The 11,789-nt window shown below is 41.5% G+C and overlaps 2 non-coding genes across 2 annotated transcripts; both read left to right on the top strand.

Annotated features, from left to right (window-relative positions):
• Positions 1 to 2,429: 2,429 nt before the first annotated feature.
• On the top strand, positions 2,430 to 2,535 carry LOC147950466 (small nucleolar RNA R71). Its single transcript, XR_015565122.1, has one exon. It is a non-coding gene; the product is annotated as a small nucleolar RNA R71 (small nucleolar RNA).
• Positions 2,536 to 9,048: 6,513 nt separating this feature from the next.
• LOC147950465 (small nucleolar RNA R71) lies at positions 9,049 to 9,155 on the top strand. Its single transcript, XR_015565106.1, has one exon. It is a non-coding gene; the product is annotated as a small nucleolar RNA R71 (small nucleolar RNA).
• The last annotated feature ends 2,634 nt before the right edge of the window (positions 9,156 to 11,789 follow it).

Here is an 11,789-nt window from a genome sequence, read left to right as displayed (position 1 = left end):
TGACCAATTTAAAGTTTCAAAATTTTTCTTCCTTTTCTCCCTCCACTCGATCGTTCTAGAAGCTTTGGAAACCAAATGGGCCTTAATCCTTACCCAGCTCGATCGAGTACTTCTCGTGGCCTGGTCGAGTGGGCTTGCGAACCTCTTGCCCAAGTCCAAATCTCTTCTTACCCAACTACATTCTTAATAAAAAAGCCTGTCCAACAAAAACATAAAAGAAAACACATCAAAACTACTAACAAATTAAACCATATTTACAAAGGATACCTTAGGGACTTCCTCCCTAGTGAGCTTGTTTAAAGTCACTAAGCTTGACTTTGATTTCCTTCTTAGACTCGATCTAGATACCAAGGAGGTGATGAAATCCTCCCTGGAACCTCTTGGTCACTGTGAAGTTGATCCTTGATCACCTCACCCTTAGCACACAAACCATATTTCTTCTTGATTTTGAGTCTTGGTCTTGATTTCCTCAAAGACCTCTTGTTCAGCTTTACTTGAAGATCCTCAACCATACTAGTCAACTCTTGAACTGACCTCTTAAGCTTTTCCACAGAATCCTCTTGAAGTGGGAGTTCAGCTTTTGGAGTTGCCTTATCACTTAACCCTTCTTGACCACCTTTGTCCTTGATAGTAAAAGGCTGGTCATCAATGGTGGGAAGGTTGGTTGGATTGTAGATATTGAACTTCATAACTACATCTTCAGCAATGTTCAAGGTCACAAGACCTTCCTTGACATCAATAACTGCTCCAACAGTAGCTAAGAATGGCCTCCCTAGTAAGATTGGATCTTCAGGCTCCTTGTCCATCTCTATCACCACAAAGTCAGTGTGGATCCTTGCTCTTCCTATCTTGATTGGGACATTCTCTAACCTCCCAACTACCTCTCTATTTGTCCCATCAGCTAGGCACACATGGAGTTTAGTAGATTTGAAGTCAGTTCTCCCAAGCTTTTGAGCTATGGAATATGGCATGACACTTGTTGAAGCTCCCAAATCACAAAGGCATTGATTGTAGTGGAGGTAACTGATTGTGCAAGGCAAGTAGAATGGCCCTGGATCCTTAAGCTTTATTGGAATGATCACTCCTCCAAGGTTCTCAAGATCCTTCTCATCTTGAGCTTCAACCTTCTTCTTTGACAAATCAAGCAAAAAGTCTTTGTAGAGAGGATATGGATCATACTGTTCCAAGGCAGGTCCTCTCTCCTCTTCTTGGTAAGCAATGGTGATCTCTTGTATGGCCAACACTTCCTCAACAACAGATTCTTCAATCACAACCACTTCCTTCAAATCCTTCTCTTCCTCTTGTTGCTTAGCCATCATCTCCTTTCTCTCAATGATTTCCCTAACTCTTTAATCTTTTGTGCTTTGAAACGTCCTGGGAATGGAAGAGGAGGCTTGTAGGCAGGAGGAATGTACTTGGCAGGTTTGTCAGCCTCGGACTGTCCAGCTCGATCGACCACTCGAGCACGCACTCGATCGAGTGGCTGCTCGAGTCCATGGTCGAGCTCAGGTGCGAGCTCCAATTGCTTGTTACAAACATCACTTGGGGCTTCAGTAACTAATGAATTCCCCCAAACTTGAACTGCACTGTCCTCAGTGGCTTCTGCCTCATGAACCTGAATGGCTTTGGCTGTGAACTCCCTTGGATTTTGGACAGCTTTTCCAGGGAGTTGGTTGGGTTTTGGAGCTGAAGAAGAGGCTATGTTACTCTCCATGTACTGAACTCTGGAATTCAGACCCTCAAACTTCATATTCAGATCATTGTATTGAGATGTGAGCCTTTGGTTTAGCTCAGCAAACTGTTTGGCTTCCTCTATCTTCCCTTGTGTTTGACCAATCAACAGCTGTTGTACCATGGCTCTAAGGTCTTGTTCCTGGCCTTGGTTAGTCTGAAACCCTGGTGGGGGACACAACTGGGGCTGGAACACCTGTTGCTGTTGTTTGGGGACATAGTTTTGGTGCTGTTGAGGCTGTTGAGGAGGGTAGACTTGATCTTGTGGGTTGGCCACATTTGTGCTCCTATAGGACAGATTATTGTTCCTAAACCCTCCTTGGTTATAACCCTTGAAACCTCCTTGGTTTTGCATATAGCATAACTCAGCAAACTCATTCTCTCCCTCTTGAACTGGAGGCTCCTCTTCACTAACAAAGTGAATAGACTTTTGCTGACTGAGCAAGATCCTATCAAGCTTTTCATTCACCATTTTCAGATCCTTCTTGTACTTGTCTTCTTGATCAGTTGATGATGACCTTATGGTTCTGTCATAGTCCTCATTGTAGTTCCCATCAGACTGTGCAAGGTTCTCTACTAACTCCCAGCCTTCTTCCACATTCTTATTGAGGAAGTTTCAATTGGAGGCTGTATCAAGAAGCATTCTGAACTTGGGAAGCACTCCTCTATACAATGTGCTCAACAAAGACTCCACACTGAAACCATGATGAGGACACTGAGTTTGGTACCCTTTGAACCTCTCCCAAGCTTCACAAAGCTTTCATTACTCCTTTGAGCAAATCCAGAGATCTCATTCCTTAGTCTTGCTGTCCTAGCATTGGAGAAAAACTTGGCCAAGAAAGCCTTCTTGCATGCATCCCAAGTAGTGATTGCACCAGTAGGGAGAGTCTTTTCCCATAAATGAGCCTTGTCCCCAAGTGAGAAAGGGAACAACCTCAGCTTGAAACCATCTTCACTTACTCCATTGATCTTGGTAAGACCACAGATTCTGTCAAACTCATCAAGATGATCTAGTGGATCCTCCATAGGCAATCCATGGAATTTATTGGCCTGAATCATTGAGATCAATCCACTCTTGATCTCAAAGTTGTTGTTGGCAACAGTTGGTGGCACAATGCCAGCTCTTTGGTTGTGAGTGTTGGGTGCATCTCCAGCACCAATGTTCCTTGGTCTCTGAACCTGATCTTGTTGATCCATGGCTACTATAACCTCTTGTTGTTGCTGAACAACTCTCCTTTGCTTAGCTCCTGAACTCTTGGTCTTGTTGTCGATGTTGTCAATAGGCCTAAGAAGATTGTCCTTTCCTTTGGACCTTGTGTGCATTAACAGACACAAACGATTTTTGCTAGGCAAGCGACTGAGCACAGGCTCAAGTAGGAGGTCAAGTCGACTGGAAATGATGGTTATAGAGATCCGGCTTCTGGCTCGAGCAGGTGCTCGATCACGACTCGGTCGAGTGGTGGTCGAGTGACTGGTCGAGTGGTACCTGAAATGGAACTTCAACCAGAAACAGAAGATTCGAGTACAGCAACCTCACAAGCATATAAAAGAACTTAATCTTAGACTAATATGGATCCTAAATGTCACAAAAACACACTCAAATGGGCAACGGCGCCAAATTGAAACAAGATTTATATTGTGGTGTGAATGATGATGTATGCAATGGTGAGATATGAATGGAATGATGGATGGGTGTTTCAATTCCCCTTATGCTATTGCAGTACAAGAGGTATCAATCCTAAATGAGTGTTTGTGAACAATTAAGATATGCATATGAATCTAAGTTAAGACAAATGTAAAGATTGTTTGTCACTAACAATCCTAGGAAGAAAATGTAAAATGCAGAAAATAAACTACAAGAGCTAACAACTAGATGCAGATGAAACTGAATGATTGAAACAGTGATAAAGCAAGAACAGAAACAGAGACTACTACTAATGAACTAATGCAAGATAATTAATGAACTGAAAACTAATGTATGCAACTGGAATGAAACAGGAATGAAACAAGACAAACACAAATCATAGACACAGAGTTCTGGGGATGAACTCGAGCAGCACTCGACCGAGTGTAGGTCGAGTGGGTGGTCGAGCTAGACTAGATGCAGAAACAGAGCAATGCAATAAAAACAGAGTAATGCTAAATCCAATCAAACAACAAGCAAGCAACAGGATTAAGACTAAGATTTCAATAAACAAAGAAGGTCCTGAGGATGGATTCATGGGATGGACTAATCATTGTGGTTATCTAACTTGGTCAACAAATCTCAAGCAAACTTTGAGCTAACCTCTAGACATATTAATCTAAGACAAGTTTCTCCCACTCTCATCATCAAGAAACAATCAAACCTATGCAATTCTAGACTTGTTCTCACACAGTAAAGAATCTACACAAGCAGGCATTAAGCAATACATCTCAAACCAAACAAGACCTCTAATCTCTTAGCAAGCCTAATGGTAAGCTCTAGATCTAGCCTTATCTATGCTTCCTAAACATTGGTGTGATGCTAAGAAGCTTGAAATCAGACTCTACCCTCTCAGATATAGAATCAGCATTAAGATCATCTACCCTAGAAGAGATCTACAACAATCAAGCTTGACCAAGTCACACAAACCACAAGATCAATCCATCCTAACCCATCCTCAAGATCCTAAGGAAACTACTCACAACAATACATGATGATCAAAGTCAAAAACCCAGAAAATATTGAAACTTGCATTATTAGAAAGATTAAACAAAGATCTTTAATATTGATGAAAGGATGAAACTCAAATTCGCAATATCTTGAAAGTTATAGAACCAACAAAATATAAGAATCTAGTCTTCTTTTTTAAGGAAGTACAAGATCTTAAAAATAAAAATGCAAAAGGAATAAAACTAAAAAAAGTAAAAACTAGGTTTAGGGAATATCTAAAAAGTTGCACACTTTGGTGGCTGCAGGTACAAGGCCTTATATAGGTGAGGAGGTGGAAGCCCTAAAAATAGAAAAAGTCAAAGTAGTCAACGGCTCGGTCAACTCGACCAGTGCTCGGTCGAGTCCATGGTCGAGCTGGCTTCTCTCGTGCACACTCCACTCGGTCGAGTCCATCTACCCACTCGGTCGAGTCCATCTACCCACTCGGTCGAGTGCTTGGTCGAGTTGGACTCTGGACCTTGGTTCTTCAGCCTTAACTCTCTTGCTTTCCCTTCAAGATTGCTTCACTTCTCCTCAGGATTGTTTCCATGCTCCTTAAGCTCCAAAATCACCTGTTTATGCATGAAAAGATGCAAATGCAATGCAACTAAACTCTAATGCATGATTAGTCCTAAAGCTACACAATAATGATGAAAATGGCTAGCAAAAGATGCAAAAGATGTGAATAAACTAAGGGAAAACATGCGAAAATATATGAACATCAACAACCCATCTGATCCCTTTTTGTATAAGTAAGGTTCATCCCAATAGTACCCATTGATGTCCTTGAGGAGTTTTTTCTTCTTATAAGGGTCTATATCTGCTGGACTTCTTCACACACCTTGTAATTGACTATGTCAGCATACCAAGGTAAATCTTCACTTTCAAGTGCCATCCATTCCTCCATCTCATCCTGCTCGATCGTGTGCCCAAACATACTCGATCGAGTGCATGCTCGAGTGGGAGGTCGAGTTGGAGGCCGAGTTGTCCCTATCAACATCAGCTTCTCCTCAGGCATTGAATCATCAATTGGAATCTCCTCTATCCTCATTCTAGACAAATGATCAGCTACTCCATTCTCAATCCCTTTTTTATCAACTATTTCCATGTCAAACTCTTGGAGAAGCAGAATCCATCTTAGCAACCTTGGTTTTGTGTCCTTCTTTGAGTAGATGTGCCTCAAAGCAGCATGATCAGTGTGCACAATTACTTTGGACCCTACTAAGTAGCTTCTGAATTTTTCAAAGGCAAAGACCACTGCTAGAAGCTCTTCTCTGTTGTTGAATATCTTCCTTGAGTTTCATCCAAGGTCCTACTTGCATAGTGAATAACATGCAGCTTCTTATCTTTTTTCTGTCCCAGAACTGCCCCCACTGCAAAGTCTGAAGCATCACACATAATCTCAAATGGAAGATCCCAGTTTGGAGCTTGGACTATTGGGGCTGATATTAGAGCAGCCTTGATCTCCTTGAAAGCCTTCAAACAATCTTCATCAAAGTTGAACTCAGTCTCCTTGCAAAGCAACCTTGTCAATGGCCTAGCTATCTTTGAGAAATCCTTGATGAACCTTCTATAAAATCCAGCATGACCAAGAAAGCTTCTTATGTCCTTAACTGTTTTTGGTGGTTGAAGTTGAACCATGACTTCAATTTTTGCTTTGTCAACCTCAATACCTTTCTCTGAAATCTTATGACCAAGAACTATCCCTTCTTCAACCATGAAGTGACATTTTTCCCAATTTAGGACTAGATTTGTCTCCTCACATCTCTTTAAAACTCTGCATAGATTAGTAAGACAAGAAGAAAAGGAATCTCCATAGACAGAGAAGTCATCCATAAAAACTTCAACCACATCCTCAATAAGATCAGAGAAGATTGACATCATGCACCTTTGAAAGGTAGCTGGAGCATTACATAATCCAAATGGCATCCTCCTATATGCAAAGGTACCATATGGACATGTGAATGTTGTCTTCTCTTGATCATTGGGATGAATAGGATTTGGAAAAATCCAGAATATCCATCCAAGAAACAGTAATGAGTATGATTGGCTAATCTTTCGAACATTTGATCAATAAATGGAAGAGGAAAATGATCTTTCCAAGTAGCAGAATTAAGCTTCCTATAGTCAATGCACATTCTATGTCCTGTTATGGTTCTAGTGGGAATTAACTCATCATGATCATTCTTTACTACAGTGATTCCTCCTATTTTAGGGACACAGTGGACTGGTGAGACCCAAGTACTATCAGAGATAGGATAGATCACACCAGCTCCAAGCAATTTTAGAATCTCCTTTTTGACTACTTCCTTTAGGTTGGGATTAAGCCTTCTTTGAGGTTCAATACTAGAGTACGATTCATTTTCAAGGTGGATTCTATGCATGCAAAGACTAGGTGAAATTCCTTTAATGTCATCCAAAGTATAACCAATAGCTTTTCTAAACTTCCTTAGCTCAACAACTAGCAAATCAAGCTCTTTCCTACTCAAGTTAGCATTTACTATCACAGGATAAGTAGAGTTCTCACCTAAAAAGACGTACCTTAGCCCAGAAGGGAGAGGTTTTAGCTCTACTTTTGGTGCGTTCAGTTCAGACCAATCGTCTGTGTGGGATTCGGAAGTGCACTTGGTCGAGTAGCGTTGGTGCTCGGCCGAGTGTGAGCTCGAGTGGGTGTCGAGCTATCCGTATCTGCTGTTTGAACTGCCCAAACTTCCTCTCTTAATGCTGGTAACCCCTCAAAGACCTTTGGATGGTGTGATTCTTCACAGGAGTCCAATATATCTTCATAGGCCTTAGCCTCTTCATGGATAAACCCTTCCTCTCCACTTTTGGTCAAAACAGTTCTAAGGTGATCTTGTTCTGCTAGCTCTTCCATCAATTCTCCTGACAAGTTGTCCAACTCTTCAACCCAAAAGATTTGTCCTCCAATTGTTGGTTTCTTCATAGCCTCTACAATGTCAAATGTCATTTTGAGGTCTTCTCCCAAGTTGAGATCAATCTTCCCTTGTCTCACATCAATTATTGCTCCTGCTGTAGCTAGGAAAGGTCTCCCCAAGATCAAAGGATCTTTTGGTTCTTCATCCATTTCTAAGACTACAAAGTCTGTTGGGACTTCCACTGCTCCAACTCTAACTGGTAGATCTTCCAAAACACCATGTGGTAATCTTATTGATCTATCAGCTAGGATTAGGGAGATGTTGCATGTCTTATACCTTGTAAACCCTAGGCGCTTAGCAACTGATAGAGGCATTAGGCTCACTGAGGCTCCCAAATCACAAAGGCATCTATTGAAGGTTAAGGGCCCTATAGAGCAAGGTAGAGTAAAGGAACCAGGATCTCTTAGCTTTTGAGGGTTCACTTGCTTTTGGATTATGGCACTACACTCATGGCTGAGAATCACCATCCCTTGAACTTCCTTGATCCTTTCCATCACAGCATCTTTCAAGAATTTTTGGTAAGGAGGAATCATCACAAAGGCATCTATTAAAGGCATCCTAAGCTCAATCTCTCTAACTTGTTTGTTAAACAATGCCTTGTATTTTTCAACCATTTGTTTCTTGAATCTTCCTGGGAAAGGTAGTGGAGGCTTGTAAGGAGGAGGAATGAACCGGACTTCCTTTTCTTTGGAGGTAACTGGATTGATTTTCCGTTGAGAATCAGCTCGATCAGGTGCTCGACCACCTACTCGGTCGAGTGAGTGGTCGAGTGGTACGTCGAATTCAATGGTGTGTTCATCCTGAGTTTCTTCCTGTTGGAAACCCTCCCCTTCTTTAATTCCACTGTCCTCAGTGTTGGGATGTGCTCCTAGCCGTGTTGGTAAGACTCTCCCACTGCGAAGATTGATAGCATTGGCAAATTCAGTACTTTGTACAATGGCTGTGCCCTTGTTATGGTCATTCTTTGATGCAGAAGCCTGGTTGATCTCCATAGTCACCATCCTGGATGTCAGTGTGTCATACTTGTCATGAAGTTCATTGTAAATATCATCTATCCTCTTGTTCAGCTCAGCAATCCTGTTTGTTGTCTCAATCTTGCCTTGTGTTTGCCCAATCAACAACTGGTGCATCATTGCTCTTAAGTCTTGTTCCTGGCCTTGGTTAGTCGGAAACCCTGGTGGGGGACACAATTGGGGCTGGAACACTTGGTGTTGTTGCGTGGGGATGTAGTTTTGTTGCTGTTGAGGTTGAGGAGGTGGATAGACCTGGTCTTGAGGGTTGGCCACATTAGTGCTCCTATAAGAGAGATTGTTGTGCTTGAAACCTCCTTGGTTGTAGCCTTTGAATCCTCCCTGGTTCTGCATGTAGCATAACTCAGCAAATTCAGGCTCCCCCTCTTGAACTGGAGCTTCCTCTTCACCAATGAAGTGAATGGACTTGGATTGGCTGAGGAGGATCTTGTCAAGCTTCTCATTGACCATCTTTAAATCCTTCTTATACTTGTCCTCTTGATCAGTTGAGGAGCTCCTTATGGTCCTATCATAGTCCTCATTATAATTGCCATCAGATTGAGCAAGATTCTCAACTAATTCCCATCCTTCTTCCACATTCTTGTTGAGGAAGTTGCCATTAGAGGCTGTGTCAAGAAGCATTCTTATCTTGGGAAGCACTCCTCTATACAAGGTGCTTAGAAGTGACTCATTGCTGAAGCCATGGTGAGGACACTGAGTTTGGAATCCTTTAAACCTCTCCCAAGCTTCACAAAAGCTCTCATTATTCCTTTGAGCAAACCCAGAAATCTCATTCCTCAGCCTAGCAGTCCTTGCATTGGAGAAGAACTTGGCCAAAAAAGCTTTCTTGCATGCATCCCATGTGGTGATAGCTCCAGTAGAAAGAGTCTTCTCCCAAAGGTGAGCTTTGTCTCCAAGAGAAAATGGGAAGAGTCTTAATTTGAATCCATCTCCACTCACTCCATTGATCTTAGTGAGTCCACATATTCTGTCAAACTCATCAAGGTGATCTAATGGATCCTCCATTGGCAACCCATGAAACTTGTTTGCTTGTATCATTGAGATCAATCCACTCTTGATCTCAAAGTTATTGTTGGCTACTGAAGGTGGCACAATTCCAGCCCTTTGGTTGTGGGTATTGGGTGCATCTCCTGCACCAATGTGCCTTGGTCTTTGCTCATGGATAGCTTGTTGCTCCATGATGTCTTGACCTTGTTGTTGTTGAACTACTCTTCCTTGCTTATGTCTCAAACCCTTTTGTAGCCTGTGGATGTTGTCAATAGGCTGTTGAAGACTATCTTTGCCTTTTGACCTTGTGTGCATCAACAAACTCTACTACGGACTTGAACAGGTACACGGTCGAGCTCAGGCTCGAGTGGGTGGTCGAGTCGACTGGGAAGTAATGGCTAATTTGATCCGGCTTCTGGCTCGATCAAGTGCTCGATCACAGCTCGGTCGAGTGGTGGTCGAGTAGGTGGTCGAGTGGGTACCTGAAACACAAAACAGCCAAGCAAAGGAAGATTCGAGTTCAGTAACTTCACAAGTGTTTAAAACGAACTTAATCTTAGACTAATATTGATCCTAAATGTCACAAAACACACTCAAATGGGCAACGGCGCCAAATTGAAACTAACTTTCTTTGTGGTGTATGAATGAATGATGTATGGAATGAATAGAAGTCAGGGTGTTTCAATTCCCCTTATGCAGTTGCAGTATAAGAGGTGTCAATCCTATCTGAGTGATTGTGAACAATTAAGATGTGCATATGAGTCTAAGTCAAGCCAATTGCAAAGATTGTTTGTCACTAACAATCCTAAAATGAGATATGAAATGCAGAAAGTAAAAACAACTAGAACAGGATACTAAATGCAAACAGAACAAACAACTTGAAGCTATAATGAAACTAGAACAAAGATAGAAACTATGCTAATGGACTAATGCAAGACAAGTAATGAACAGGAAACTACGTGAATGCAATGGAAATGAAACAGGAATGAAACAAGACAATCACAAATCAAAAACACAAGTTCTGGGGATGAACTCGAGCAGCACTCGACCGAGTGTAGGTCGAGTGGGTGGTCGAGCTAGACTTAAACGTGAAAACAGAGCAACACAAGAAAAACAGAGCAAAGCTAAAACCAATCAAACAACAAACAAGCAATGATATTTAGACTAAGATTTCAATAAACAAAGAAGGCCTTGAGGAGGGATTCATGGGCTGAGCTAATCATTGTGGTTATCTAACTTGGTCAACAAATCTCAAGCAACCATTGAGCTGATCTCTAGACATACTATTCTAATACATGTTTAATCCACTCTCATGGCAAGAAACAATCAAACCTATGCAATTCTAGACTTGTTCTCACAAAGAAAAGAATCTACACAAGCAGGCATTAAGCAATACATCTCAAACCAAACAAGACTCCTAATCTCTTAGCAAGCCTAATGGTAAGCTCTAGATCTAGCCTTATCTATGCTCCTTAGACATTGGTGTGATGCTAAGATGCTTGAAATCAAACCCTACCCTCTCAGATATAGGATCAGCATTAAGATCATCTAGCCTAGAAGAGATCTACAACAATCAAGCTTGACCAAATCAAACAAACCACAAGATCAACCCAGCCTAACCCATCCTCAAGGTCCTAAACAAACTACTCACAAGAACACATGGTGAAATATGTCAAAAACCTAGAAAATAATGAAACTTGCATCATTAGAGAGATGAAACAGAGATCTACAATATTGATGAAGGAATAAAACTCGAAATCTTAATACTTTGAAAGTTATGAAACAAACAAAATATAAGAATCTAGTCTTTCTCTCTCAAACAAGTACAAGATCTAAAAATAAAAATAAAAGTGCAAAAGGAATAATATCTAAAAAAGGTAAAAACTAGGTTTTAGACTCTCTAAAAAGCTGGACTCTTTGGTGGCTGTAGGTACAAGGGCTTTTTATAGGAGATGAGGTGGAAGCCCTAAAAATACAAAAAGTCAAAGCAGTCAACGGCTCGGTCAACTCGACCAGTGCTCGGTCGAGTGGCTGGTCGAGCTGGCTTCTCTCGTGCATTCTCCACTCGGTCGTGTCCTTCTCAGCACACGGTCGAGTGGTGGTCGAGTGGTGCGGTCGAGTTGGACTCCGGACCTTGATTCTACAGCCTTAACTCTCTTGTTTTCTCCTCAGGACAGCTTCACTTCTCCTCAGCATTGCTTCCATGCTCCTTAAGCTCCAAAATCACCTGTTTATGCATGAAAAAATGCAAATGCAATGCAACTACATTCTAATGCATGATTAGTCCTAAAGCTACACAATAATGGCCTAAATGGATAGCAAAAGATGGAAAAGTTGTGAATAAACTAAGGGAAAACAAGGTAAAATATATGAACATCATAGATCTCTGTTTCATCTTTCTAATAATGCAAGTTTCAATATTTTCTGGGT

This window comes from Camelina sativa, chromosome 1 (assembly GCF_030686135.1).
Source record: "Camelina sativa cultivar CO46 ecotype springtype chromosome 1, ASM3068613v1".
Lineage (NCBI taxonomy): Eukaryota > Viridiplantae > Streptophyta > Magnoliopsida > Brassicales > Brassicaceae > Camelina > Camelina sativa.
This window is presented reverse-complemented; position numbering and strand designations above follow the sequence as displayed.